Source organism: Drosophila busckii, chromosome X, assembly GCF_011750605.1.
Source record: "Drosophila busckii strain San Diego stock center, stock number 13000-0081.31 chromosome X, ASM1175060v1, whole genome shotgun sequence".
NCBI lineage: Eukaryota > Metazoa > Arthropoda > Insecta > Diptera > Drosophilidae > Drosophila > Drosophila busckii.
Window position 1 is genome coordinate 17,556,052 of NC_046608.1, and position 13,519 is coordinate 17,569,570.

The following is a 13,519-nucleotide window of genomic DNA, read 5'->3' on the forward strand; positions in this document are numbered from 1 at the left end:
ATATATATGAACATAAGTATATAGACTTTAGTTTTAACTTAATGCGCAAATGTTGACAGCAGCGAAAAAATAAAGAGCGCGTTGAAAATATACAAAACGATAGGCAGATGTCAAGCAGGTGTGTTGCGCATACACATGTGTGTGTGTGTGTGTGTGTGTGTATACGTATACGTATGTGTGTGTGTGCTTTGTGCATGACAACGTCAAATTGGATGAAAATTAATTCATTTTGAAGCGTTAAATTTCTTTACGCGCTAATGAGTTGAAGTGTATGCAAAGTACACACACACGCACACGCACACACATATGTATGTATATGCCAAGCAGTCGACTGCTTTAAATGCTTTTGCGGTTGCCAAAACGCCGCAGTCGCAAACTTTTGAGAGCGTCAACCACAAGCAGCAAAGATCGTTGCCCTGGCATTTGACACACTCGACGACGCAATTTAAAGCGAAATTGCGTATTGGTCAGCTAATTGAAACTTTGCTAGCGTTCACTGTATCATAATTAACTGTACTTTTTGCCCACACAGACATTGCGGACTCTACGCTGGTCACTTATCAATGCTTGAGCAGCTGGCTGAGTGGGCAATCTACTGCCAAATTACTTTAACTCGATTCATTTTGCAATTGCTTTTCAATGCTTAACCCCATAACGAAGCCAGCATAGCCTACCAGACATTGTAATAGACTGCAGCACAAGCGAGCGAGAGAGCGAGTGAGTGAGTGAGTGAGCGAGAGCGAGAGATAGCTTAGAGCAACGGCTAAAGACACTTGGCTGCTGCTACGTTTTTCGTCGCTGGCTATGAAACAGATAAATTGCAAAAGTTTTTGCCAAATATTTTCACAAGACGTTGCCGCACCAGCAGCAGCAGCAGCAGCAGCAGCAGCAGCCACAACTGTAGACAGCAGCGGTAGCTAAATAATGGTAGCTGAAAATAAAATTCAGGTGTGTGTGTGTGTGTGTGTAGCGCAAAAATCTGCAATAAAATTTTACCAATAAACTTTCGACACACACACACACACACGCACGCACACATACACACATGCGGACAGGTGGAACTTTTTGAACTATACTAAATTATTGTAGTTGCTGAAAAAGTTGGCCGTGTGCTGTGGCAACGAAAAAAACACACACACACACACACATAGACATAGGACAGCGACTGCCAAAGACACACATGTTTGTGCTCTCATGTGTGTGTGTGTGTGTCGGCGTGTTGGGACCACGCACCTTTTGACATGCCCATAGCTGCGCTGTTCATGGGCGTGGGCGTGAGCCTAACCCTAGCGTTAGTCAGAGAGTGAGAGAGAGAGAGAGAGAGCGCAAGCAAGTTACTGAAGCAGATAACATAAGCGCATATGTGAGGCTAAAGCTATAAAATGCGGTGAACTAATGGCTGGCCCAGCCCCCCGCTCAGCCCCGCTCACCCCTTTAGCAGCACTGGCAGTTATTAACTTTGACTAGCACAAGGGGTTAAGGCTGGCGTTGAGTGAGCGACGCAAGTGGCAACTGTGATTCGCAGTTTTGCATACAGTAGTCACTCGCTAAGCTTGGCTTGCAGTTTTGCTTCTTTTTTTTTTTGTCGAGCGTCATAATGCTTTAATATATATTTTGTTGTATTTTTTGAGTAACTGGCTGCGGCGACAGCTAGTTTGGCTCAATGCCTGTTGCGTTACCGGGACAGGAGGGCTCACGGACGCGTTGAATGGTGCTGGATTGTATTTGTCCGCGAGCTGGTCAATCACTTATAATGGAAGCTCGTTGATTAATTGTTATGAAGTTGTGATATTTATTTATTAATTAATTATGCTGTATGCTTGCTGAGCTTTGTCTTGAATCTGAATGTTTTGGCTTATCTTTTCTCGGCTAGAGCTTCGCTGTGACAGCAGTTATATTTGTTTCTTATTTTGCTTCAGGCAGGTTGTGTGCGCTTTCCTTTTGCCTTGTGGTTCCGAGTGTTGCTCATATCTCCTGTGGTTCGCTGCAGTCACAGAGGGTGGGTTGTGTTAGGCGGGTAGATGCGCACATAGTGTCCGTTAGGAGCCAGATTCTAGCGTCCATTCTTAAGCTTATTTATAGTAGTCCCTTGATCTAGATAATTATATTAGTGATTTGTATGTATGGTAATTAATGGTTAGGGCTGTATAGCTGGAGCTTGATTTGTGAGTTTGGAACTCTGAAGTTGTTTGGTTCGTGTATTTTCGCGTACAGCTTCGCCTTGAAGTTTTGATATTTTTTGTCATCGCTCAGGGTTCGCATGGAAGTTTGCTGCGATACCTGGTTCGCAGGCTCGCAATACAGTAGCACTGCGGATGTTTAAGCAGCTTTAGCAGAGCTCTCGTGCTCTGTTTTAATGGTGTTGATTGCTACGAACGTTTATGGGAGTTTAGTTTTATTAATTTAGATAATGGCTGTGTCGTGTGCCTGGTGCGCATCGAGGTGTTATGATAAGAGTGTTGCTCTTGGGCTCGTCTGGTGTTTCGCTCTTAAAGTGCTCAACTCGTAAATGTAGCTGGCATATTCTCAGTATGACATGCGTGGTCTGATTGCAGCTCGTGCAGGTGGTATTTCTGTTTTTTCCGGCCTTCGTTGAGCTTGTTCAATGTTGGTCCGTGGGCAGCTGTGTTAACAGTAAACACTCGTTAAGCCGCAGCTCATGCTTTCAATAATTTTAATAGCTTATCTTGCTTGAGAGCTTCAGAGCTTGAGCGCTCAAAGTTTTCGTGTATTTCGCTCAAGTTGCTCAACTGTTTGTGTGCTTGTGTTGCATGCAACATTTGACTGCACTTGCAGTTTGTTGCATCTGTTTTGCAGATTTGTATTTATTTTTATAGCTCTGCACTTCACAAGTGACAAATGTGCCAAAGTTGTTCGAGTTGCCTCGAAGGCTTGGACGACGCAGCGCAGCTGAGGTCAACTCCATGAAATTTGTGTGTATGGAACGCTCAAGGTCGCTCAAGCTACAATTGAAACTTTTGCCACCTGGCTGGACACTCGACTCCGAAGCTGAAGCTGCATAAATTTTCTAACAATTATGTCCCATTTCAGTTGGGGGGCGCGTTGACTTAATTTATTGATTTGGGGACTTGACTACAACTAAGTGTGGGTCGCAGCTCAAATGAGGTTTGTGGAATTGTTAGCCAAGCTGTTGCCGCCGCCGCCGCCGCCGCCGCTTTGCATTAGAAGTTATTAGACGAGCGTCGTGTTGCTTTTTATTTGCCTAAAATATTAAATTGCTAAATTTGTTTTGCCAAGTTGGCAGCAGTTTCAAAGTGAATGCAGCTTCGATTGAGTTCAGCTTGCATTTGTTGCTAATGCTCAGCCCAAGTGGCTGCGGCGGCCCAAGCTAAACGTTGCTGCTTTACAGCTTAGCAAAAGTTAGTCGCTCTCACTCTGTCGCTCGCTCTGTGGCTAGTTGGGTATCAAAATCAAGCAACTAATATGTCTTTCATATAATTTATATGTGTGTGAGGCGCATAAAAATAAAACATCAAGCTACGTGCAGCGGACGCGGCCGTAAACAAGCCCAAGTGACATAAGCAGCCCCAACACTGAAGCGAGGAGCAACAACAGGAGCTGGAGCTGGAGCCTGAGCCTGTGCGCGTAAGAAAAGTTTCTTGAGCTCGGCATGCTAGGCACGTACGGCTGTGGATACAATATGTCATACTGACTACCGCACACACACACACACACACACACACACGCACAGTAACATGTGTCAGTTGCGTCTAGTCATGGGCTCGGGACTAGTGGACGCGTGCAATGCTTGTTGACAGCACTTACGGCCTCAAGTGGGTAGCGCATAAATTTTTGCATGCTGCTGCCAAGTCTAACACACACACACACACACACACACACACACATGTAAAACAATCACTTCACTCTGCTAGTTTTGCAGCTTAAATATTTAGCTGTGGCACTTTAATCAAAAGTTCTGATTGCCATACATTAATATAGCTGAAACGATTTCTGTGTGTGTGTGTGTGTGGCTTGTCAATAAAAGTTGCGGCTTAAGCTTAGCTTGCGTTTCAGGCTGACGAATTTCGCTTTTGGCGGCAGCATTAATGCGGCTAATGGTCAAAGTTTTCGCTAGGCTCGAGACTTTAATAGTTGAAGCGAAAGTTTGCTACATTAAGAGCGCCTTTAAGAGAGAGCCAGCGCGCTTAAGAGACAACAAACTGAAAGCAACAGCGCCCCATAGTCTGTCGCGTCCATTGGGAGCTGCTGCTGCTGCTGCTGCTCTTTGAAGATGCCGCCTATTAGCAGCAGCCACCAGCAGCAGCAGCAGCAGCAGCAACTTCGAAAGCCTTTCGCTTTATACAAGCAGCGTGGCTGGCTGACGATTTCGTTTCGGCTCGCAACGCGCCTCGTGCTGTTCGTTGCTCGTGGCTCGCCTTTCGTCTGTTCATTGCCAGACTCGACAGTTGGTTATGAAATCTCAACGTGTTCGCACGTATCGCACGCAGCCAACCAGCCATCAAATCAAGCAAAACATCATCAAATTCCACAGACCACAGCAATAAAATTCAAAATCAAACAGCAAACAAAAAACTTCAAACAAATTTAAGCGCACAACATGCAACATTCAAATTTCTGACGCTACTCAAAAGTGTTTTTCAAATTCACAAAATTCTGTGTGTGTGTGTGTGTGTGTGTTCAAAATCAACTCCAATCAACAAGCTGCGTGCGAAAGTTTCTGCATATAAATTAAGTTAACCGCCGGCAAAGTCTGTGCGTGTGCGTATTTTTTTTTTGAATATTTTTTTTAGTTGTTTACGCGTTCGGTTTTTGTTAAGTGTGCGCGTTTATAAAACTAAAAGCGTATTATTGTTAAATATACAAGCCAAAAAAAAAAAATTGAAAGCAACAAAAATATAAAAAAACAGTAGCCAAAGCTGAATGCAATTAAATTTGTGTGTGTGTGTGTGAAATTCTAGAGCGCGCATTGTAAGTAGCAAAGTTTTGTTTAAATATTTGAGCTAATTAATTAATTACTGTTAATTGTTCAAGTGCCAGTTGCTAGTTAATGTAAATAAATTAAGTACAGAGCTAGAAAATTAGCAGCACTAAATATTTATAATTTATTATATAGCTAGCATAGCATATTTCAATAGCAGCTATTATAATTTATTTATTTAAAATTGCAAATCAATTTAATATTTTGCTTTAATTATTTATACGCATTTGCTAATTGGCTGCAAGTTTTTAGCAGTGTAAGCTAATGTGGCTACACCAAGAGTAAGCACAAGTGAAACAAATAGTCAATATCGATAAACGTTTCCCCACCCCCACCACACAAATCTCCAAACGCACAAAACTCAAATGTAGCTTTTAGTTGCCTCTGCCGCCGCCGCTGCCGCTGCTGCTGCTGCTGGGACGCGCACATCTGTGGCATGTGCTTAAGTTAATTATTATCAATTAATAGCTAATCACGATAAATGTGCATGAAAACGTTGCCGCAGGATGAAACTAAGCTGTTTGGTTGCTAAGCGCAGGACAAAGAGCGCAAGAGTGTCGGAGTGAGTGGGGGAGAGTGGGTGGGAGTCTGTGCTGCTGGGTGGGTGGCCAAGACACACACATACACACACACACTACGCTACCCTTAAAGTAGATCCTGTTGATTTGTCACATGCGGCGTATGAACAATGCCAGCGTTAGGCAATTAAAAACACACATACGCACAGTGTGCACAAGCCGCTAACAATGACAGCTGGCGCCACTGTCTAAGCGAGTAACAAGTGTTTATTTCTAACGCTGGCACACTGTGCGCTCAAATTGTCGCTCAGCCAACAAATGTAAGTCCAAATGGCGCTGTCCTAATTTGCTTGCTCTCCCTCTCTCTCTGTGTGTGTGTGTTTTGGCTTGATGACAACTACATTCGATTGTGGCCACTAACTGATTGACATGCCAAAAAAGTTCGAGCTAAACAGCATTTTAAATCAATTTCATTAGGTAAGTGAATTGAGCGCTTAAATCTAAGCAAATTAGACTGATTAAACAATTGCATAAGCGAATGAATGCTGCTGCATATTTTATGTAAATAATATGCATATGCAATATGCATTCAAATTGTAGCTCAGCAATTGTTTATTAAAGCTGAGCCCAAACAAATTGCGCAAATTTCTTATATTTATTTACTTAAAGTATTAAGTGCATTAAGCTTGAATTGCAGTTGCTGCTGCTACTGCTGCTATCGGTAGCTGGCGATGCAAAGCGCTTTGTGCACAAAGCACACAGCAAATGTTGAGCGAACGAGCGAGCGATAATTTCATTTCGATCTTGACAACATTTAATTAACTAATTGTTTATATTGCAAGCAACCAGCAGCTTCAGTTCGAATGCACTGCAAACTTTTTTGTATTGATGCAAAAACAATCGCGCAGCCTGTCGCGCGACATTTTATTATTTTCTCAACTGTTTTGCTGGCATTTGTTGTAGCTCCATTAAGCAATGCACAGTAACGTTATGTTACGTTACATTACGTTACGTTGTTGTTGTCTGGTTTGTATTCGCTTTTGCATCGCTCAGCTTTATCCACATTTTTATCTTGTTTTGCTTACAATTTTTTGTATTTTTTTTTATCGTTTCACTTACAAAGCGTCGCGCACTTTACGCTGATTGCGCGCGCTCTAGCAAACTGTTTGCCACTCACTGTTGGGTCTGTGCTGAGCCTCGATAACGTCAGCTAGTTACTTCGCTCAGGCTGTCGCTCAGGCGCGTTTCGATAGCATTCGGTTTATTGTTACTTCCTATTGCAATTATGCTCGTTAGTATCGCACACCAGCAGCATTGAGCGCTCTGCTCTGCTTTTTTATTGTGGCTACGGGTTCGCTTAAATTAGTTAAGCGAAACGCTTAAGTTGGTTTAAGCATAAATTTTAATTGCAAACGGCAAACGCATTGAAATGCATTAAGACTTTAATTAATCGAATTGTCAACTAACACACAAAATTCACACGCACACACACACACACATACACAGATGCATACAAGCAATGAAATAAATTTGTAGCATACGCTGTGGCTGAGCGGCGTTTAATTAAAAGCGTGTGAAAAATGCAACACTTGAAGCAACAAACTCTTCGCTCTCACTCTTTCGCTCTCGCTCTCGCTCTTTCGCTCTGTTTGCATGCGCTTGTGTGTTGACCATGTTTCGCATGCTTTAACGCTCACTTGGCAGCACCCTCGCTCGCCCATTTAAGCGCTTGGCCATTTCCATTTCCATTTGCGCTGCCGCGCTCGCCGCTCGTCGAGTTAAATCCAAAGCCGAAACCAAATTAAATTAATTAAAGTGCGAAGAAAATCTGCGCTGTGTAGCGCACGTGGAAAACTCGTTCGCGTCGTCGTCGTCGTCGTCGTGCAAATGAAATCCAGCAAAAGTAAAGTCAAATTAAGTAAAAGTTTTAGTTTGGCCTGGCATAGCAAATCGCAACGCCGACAATAGCAACGCAAGTGGGAGGGGAGGGCGCAGAGGGGGTGTTTGCTTTGCTTTTCTTTTACGTCTGTTTCCCATTTATCGCTTACGTTTTGTTTCTACGGCCACGCTCATGCAAATCCTAATTGAAGAGCTCAAGTTCTATTAAATTTTCAATCGTAATCGTAGAGTCGCTCGCATACCGACGCTTATACTTTATTTTGGTGTTTGAGCTGTTGCATTTTTCACAGTGTAGCGCCTTTTAATGACCAGCAGAGCGCTGCGCTCTTGATGCGGTTAGCAAAGCGTCGCACTTGACTCAACACCCACCACCCAGTGCAGCTCACACTTTTGCATTTTTTGCAATTAGCGGAATTGTTTCACATTTGCTTCACACTCAGTCGCTCAGTCGCTCACCCTCTCTCTTGCTAGTGAAGTGAAGTTGCTGCCTGCAGTTTATCTGCGGTTGTCACTCGCGTTGCTGCTGCAACGTTTTGGCGCTTGGGTTTGGGTTTGTCGCTCGGTTGAGTTTTGTCTTTCTCTATTGCACACACACACACACAGCGAATGTTTGTGTTTGTCTCTGGCCATGTCCAGCATTTTGGGCGCCCAGGGGAAGTGCGCTAAATCTTTTAAAATACATTCTAAAAACCGCGTCGCACAGTCAGCCAGAGAGAAACAGCTTTATGCACTTTACTTGTATTTGGTTAGATGCTGTGCAACAATATCCTTTGCTCTCTCTCTCTCTCGGCAGGACAAGGCTGCTCTAGCACTCGCCCAGCTTCTATTTTAGTGCACTCATGTGCATTTTAGTGGTAACCCAGTTTTCGTTTTAGCTGCTTAAAAGGTTTCCCCATTTGAATGTTGTTTGGCTTTATGTGGGCGACACACACACACACACACAAGCACATGCGGCTACATGCGGCTCGTCAGATAATAGATACACAACAGTTTTAAAGCCACTGAGCGTGCGAGTGAGCGAGGCATACGCACAGTTGTTGCCACAAATTTTTACTTATGTAAGCTCATTTTCAGCCATTCAGTTAGTTAGAAGACATTAGACTAAGCCCCAGCATAGCGGCGCAACAAAAATAAACGGAAAAAACAAAGCGAAACCAAAACACACAGAAAATTGCAAAATTTTTGTTGCTAACGAGCAGCCAGAGAGACAACAGCAGGCAGCAGTTTCCTGGCCAGAAATGACAAGCAACTGCCACCCCACCACACTCGTCCCGCCCCCCCGCTAGAGTCGACACTCAAACGAGTTATGCGCATTTGGCCGCTAGCTAAGAGATTTGCGCTGCTGCTCACTTTTTTTTTTTTATATAAATATAAATTTCTTTTTTTTTTTTTTTTGGTTGAGTTTCCTTTTTTTGTTGGCTTCATTTCGTTTCCGTTGCCACGCACAAGAAATTTGCAGTGGAATTTGCAGGCTCAGGCTCAGGCTCAGGCTCAGGTATGCGACATAAAAAAAAAACACACACACACAAAAAAGAAAAGTGAAAATGGAAAAAGCTTAAGGCGTACGTCATTCTGTTTACATAAAATCAGCCAAGTGTAGACAAGCAGTAGATGAAGCTGTTCGCCAAAGCTGCTGGCGCGACACTGTTTATAAGAATCTCTAGCCCAACATTATGGCATTAAATTTGCATAATTATTGTTATATACTATGCGTGTGCGTGCGTGTGTGTGTGTGTGTGTGCGTTGGTTTTTCTAGCGCCTGCTATTTTCAAATAAAATGTATTAAACACACTTTTGCATTTCATTTGCATTTAAACTGAGACAACCAGCTGATAAGTGCTGGCAATTTGAATATGATGATGATACAAACGAAAAGTAGAAAGCACAAACACACACACACACACAAACACACTGAAGCTTAAAGCTAACTAACTTTGCTTGTTATTTTTTCTTTCACTTTCACTCGCTCACTTTGTTTCATGCCGCATTTGACAATTTCATAACTGAGCCTGCAGCAAATCGCTTTGTGGTCAACGTCAGTTGCGAAAACCGAATTGACAACTAAATTGCATTGCATTTTATTGATTAAAATGATGCTGCAAGTGCAGACATCTATAGCCCAGGCTAATAAATAATAATTAAATAATAAAGCCAAATTGCCAAAGTCCGAACTCGAAAAGCTCATAACGTTTTAGGCAAGTGCTAACTAGCATTGAATTCTAATGTGATTGATTATTGATTAAAATTAAAATTAGAGCAACAGCATTAGACATTTATAGTTGGGCTAATAAATCTACATAAATATAGTTATGCCAAAGTCGAACTCAAATAGTATGTGTTGATAAAATGGCAGCTTATAAGTATAAATAAATAATATTAACATAACCACAGCCTATCGTTGTCTGCATAGTCCTGATTCTTCGGGGAGGGCTTCATAACTTAGGCATAGTGCTACACTAGCACTCTGAATTCTATGCGATTTGCATTCCTAAAGTATAGATGAAAGGTAGAGGCGAACGAGGCATGGTCAGAACATTATAGTTGGGCTAATAAAATCTATTATAATATATTTATATTTATTTATAATTTATACCATATTGCCAATATGCATTAGTTTGTAGAGGGGGAAATTTTGACTATTTAAAATTAAAATAGCAAGTCAGAGCACCGCATTAGACAATTATATTTATGCAAGTCTAACTCAAATGCTAATAACGTTTTAAGTAAGCATTGAAAACTATTTAAAATTAAAGTGCAAAGACAGACAATAAAACAATATTAATAGCAATAAATAACAAACAAGCAGCGCAGTTGTTTGTTTGTTAATAAAAGCTGCAACTAGAGTAATTTAATTATAGTTTGTTTGCCAAACAAAATTTGTGTAAATTTAATTTGTGTTTTATGTTTGCCCAGTTAGCAGCTACAGCTGTGTGATGCCTATGGCTAGTTTGACTTTCATATTTATAATATGCGTATGGTAGTTTCTTTGGCTGCGTGCGTCTGCCTGGCCAACATCTCAATCTTGAGTGGACATGGCGACATTTCCATAAAGAGAAACCCAAAGAAATGAAAAGCACGCAACACAGTTGCTAACCATGCAGCTTGCAGCAGCAGCATGTAAAAGCCAGCTGGCGCACACCCACACACACACACACACACACACACATACAGAGAGTAGCTGGTGGTGGCAGCTGCTGCTGCTCTTAGCTCTTGGCCTGGCTGATCTGCTACAACTTGTTTGTTTGCCAGCTGAGTTGAGTTTGAGTTTGAGTTTGAGTTCCTTGATGGCCGAAATGCCAAAAACGGCAAAGCAAACATAAATGACAATGCATGCCACATTTTTCGCAGCAGCACAAAAATTCCAATTAAGTAGCAGCTGTTGGTAAACTCGCTTTTGAAAATTGAACAGCAAACGGAGCATTGTAGGGGGAAGCAAGTCAAGCCGAAAAGACCAAGAAAAAGCGACAAAAAAAGCGACGCGTAGCGAGAAATGAAATGAAGAAGAAGAAGAAGAAGAAGAAAAGAAACAAGAAGTAAAGCCAAAAAATGCGAGTTCAACTGGCAAACGAAATGAAAATCAATGTCACTGGCTCTGAGCCATGCTGACAAGTCGACCGTTAGCACAAGCAGCTAACATAACACAGTGTCCCGTTATACACTGTGTCCAGTGGCTGTAGCAGTTACGAGCCCAAAGTCAAGTAGCTACATTTTGTTTGCCTGGCTGTGTGTGTGGGTCAAGATTTTCGACCACAACAAAGCTGCTCAACAATCTAAACAGTGCAGGCATTAAAGTCTAAAATATGCCAACATTGTGTGGCACACACACACACACACACACACACACACACACACACACACATAATTTTTATAAAAATACCAAAAATATTTGCATGCGCTTGTGTCCAAAGTCCATTTGGTTTACTGTTTGCTGCTTGTTTTTAAATGCACGCATTTAATGCGTTGCGATGCGGCAAATGAAGCGTGTTTAGCATGCGGCTAAGCGCTCTATTGTTGCCACAAATTAAGCGCAAATTGCTGTGACCTTCAAACGCAATCAGCAACAAGATACGCCGCTCTATATAAAATGGCGCCACAAACAGACAAAAGCTGCGGCCAAGGCGCAATTAAAACACACAGCATGCTAAAGAGCGAAACTAAAGCAAAATCAAGCATCAACAAGCTTATGCATGTATGTGTGTGTGTGTGTGTGTGTGTTAATGTGCGCATGATGTGAGTATTTTTAAACTGCCATCAATTTTCAATCAAGACTTGCCAAGTCATGGCATATCAATGCCAAGCTCAGACCAGCTGACTTGCATTTCGTAAGCTGCTGACGCTTGTAAAATTGGCCATGCTAAATAGCAATACACTAGTCGGACGGACAGACGCACAGTCGCTGCTGCAGCCTTTGGGTGTAATTAATATAAAGTGCGCGCAAAAGTAGGCAACATTATTTTTAGCTAAGCTCATTGCATTTATGTAACTGCTATAAACGCCACATAAAACAGTTATAAATCAGCATGTGTGCGTTTCTCTCTCTCTATCTGTGTGTGTGTGTGTGTGTGTGTGTGACTAACAATCAAATACGCAAATGCCAGCAATGCTTTTGAGGCAAACACAAAAACAAACGTTTGGCGTGTCGTCAAACAACTTTTGCCGGCGAGACGCGGCATAATTTTATGCACACACACACACACACGCGCACATGCAGTCGTCGAAAAATAATAAAAAATTTGATGTGCTTAAAAATGTTTTTATAAAGCTGCCAAACAATGCCAAACAATAAAATACGCACACAGTAAACATTAAATAAAACATATATTTTGTAAAACGCGCATGCATAAATACACACACACACATGTGTGTTAAGCTTAAAGTTGCTTTAAAACATTGAATTGCGCGCTTGGCATAAAAAATGCTTCAACGCCAAATACTTGAGTAGTGCGTAAATATTTGCGCTGCTTTTTTAAATTCTATAGTGAATATCTGTGGCCAGCAGCTGACATTAAGTGCTGGCTCTTGCTTATTGAAGTCGAGCTTTTCTTTATTGTCGCCTCTAATGTCATTAATTAGTAGGGGGTGGGGGGTGGGGTGGCGCTTATTAATGTACAAATGAGTGCGTTAGCAACACTCTAATGGCAATTGCTTCAATTCAGTTGAGGTGTTTTTTGTTGCTGTCGTTTGTTTAGCGTGTGCCAAAATATTTGCGCTTATTTGTCGCCAACTAGCACGATATACTAATGGCTAGCGTTGTCCTGCCGCTGCAGCTGTGTGTGTGTGTGTGTGTGTGTGTGAGTTGTGAGTTATGAGCAAAGTACCGTGAGTTACATGCATAAATCTCAAGTGAGCCACTGGGCTGGACCCCATTGCGTGCCGTCGATTGCTGCCAGATAAACTAAGTTGACTTTGCTAGGTGGCGCTAATTGTTTGGCTGCTGCTTTCGCATTTCGCTGACAATTCGCTTTTAGCCAAATAATTTGTGACTTACACAAAAGTGTCACGCAAATGTAAAGTGAGCTGTCAATTAATTAACTAGTATTATAAAGTAAACTCAGACAAATTGAAAGGACACTTGTGCCAAAAATTGAGACTGTCTGTTGTTGCTTGATTTATAGCCATGGCCAATGCTGCAGCTCAACACGCAAAACTGACATTTTTATTGTCGCGCAGTATTGCATGGCATTAAATTATGAATGTGTGTGTGTGTGTGTGTGCTAATTAGCTAAGACACGCATAAAATCTTGCCAAAATGAATACATTTAGTAAATTGGCTAAATGAAAGCCAAGCAGCGGCAGGCTCAACTAACTAATACACTTTGTGTGCCAGCTGTACTTATAGCCAAGTTATGAATTACTACAGGCTTAAGCCATAAGTAAAGTTGCTGCTGCTTGGGCTTAAATATATCACTGGTCCAAGTGCTTTCGCTTTTTAAAGTATTTTCAGTGGCTGTGGCTAAAAATATGCGCCGCACAATAAAAAACCAGCCAAGCAGCTACTCTAAGCATGTGTGTGTATCTGTGTGTGTGTGTGCGTGTTTGTATAATAATGCTCACTGGTTTGGGGTTGAGGGTGTTGCCGCCCTAAAAGCAACAATATGACAAAATAAACAAAAGCTCTGCATGGCCATTGTTTGCACAAGAC

General features: G+C 42.0%; 1 protein-coding gene across 4 annotated transcripts in view; it reads left to right on the top strand.

The window, feature by feature from the left end:
- Positions 1-4,911: 4,911 nt before the first annotated feature.
- LOC108607218 (dopamine D2-like receptor) overlaps positions 4,912-13,519 on the top strand; it is a 41,559-nt gene continuing 32,951 nt past the window's right edge. For all 4 annotated transcript variants that reach the window (XM_017997886.1, XM_017997889.1, XM_017997890.1 and 1 more), the window contains exon 1: positions 4,912-4,950. The gene's annotated coding sequence lies outside the window, so the exon portion shown is untranslated. The remainder of the gene's footprint in view (positions 4,951-13,519) is intronic.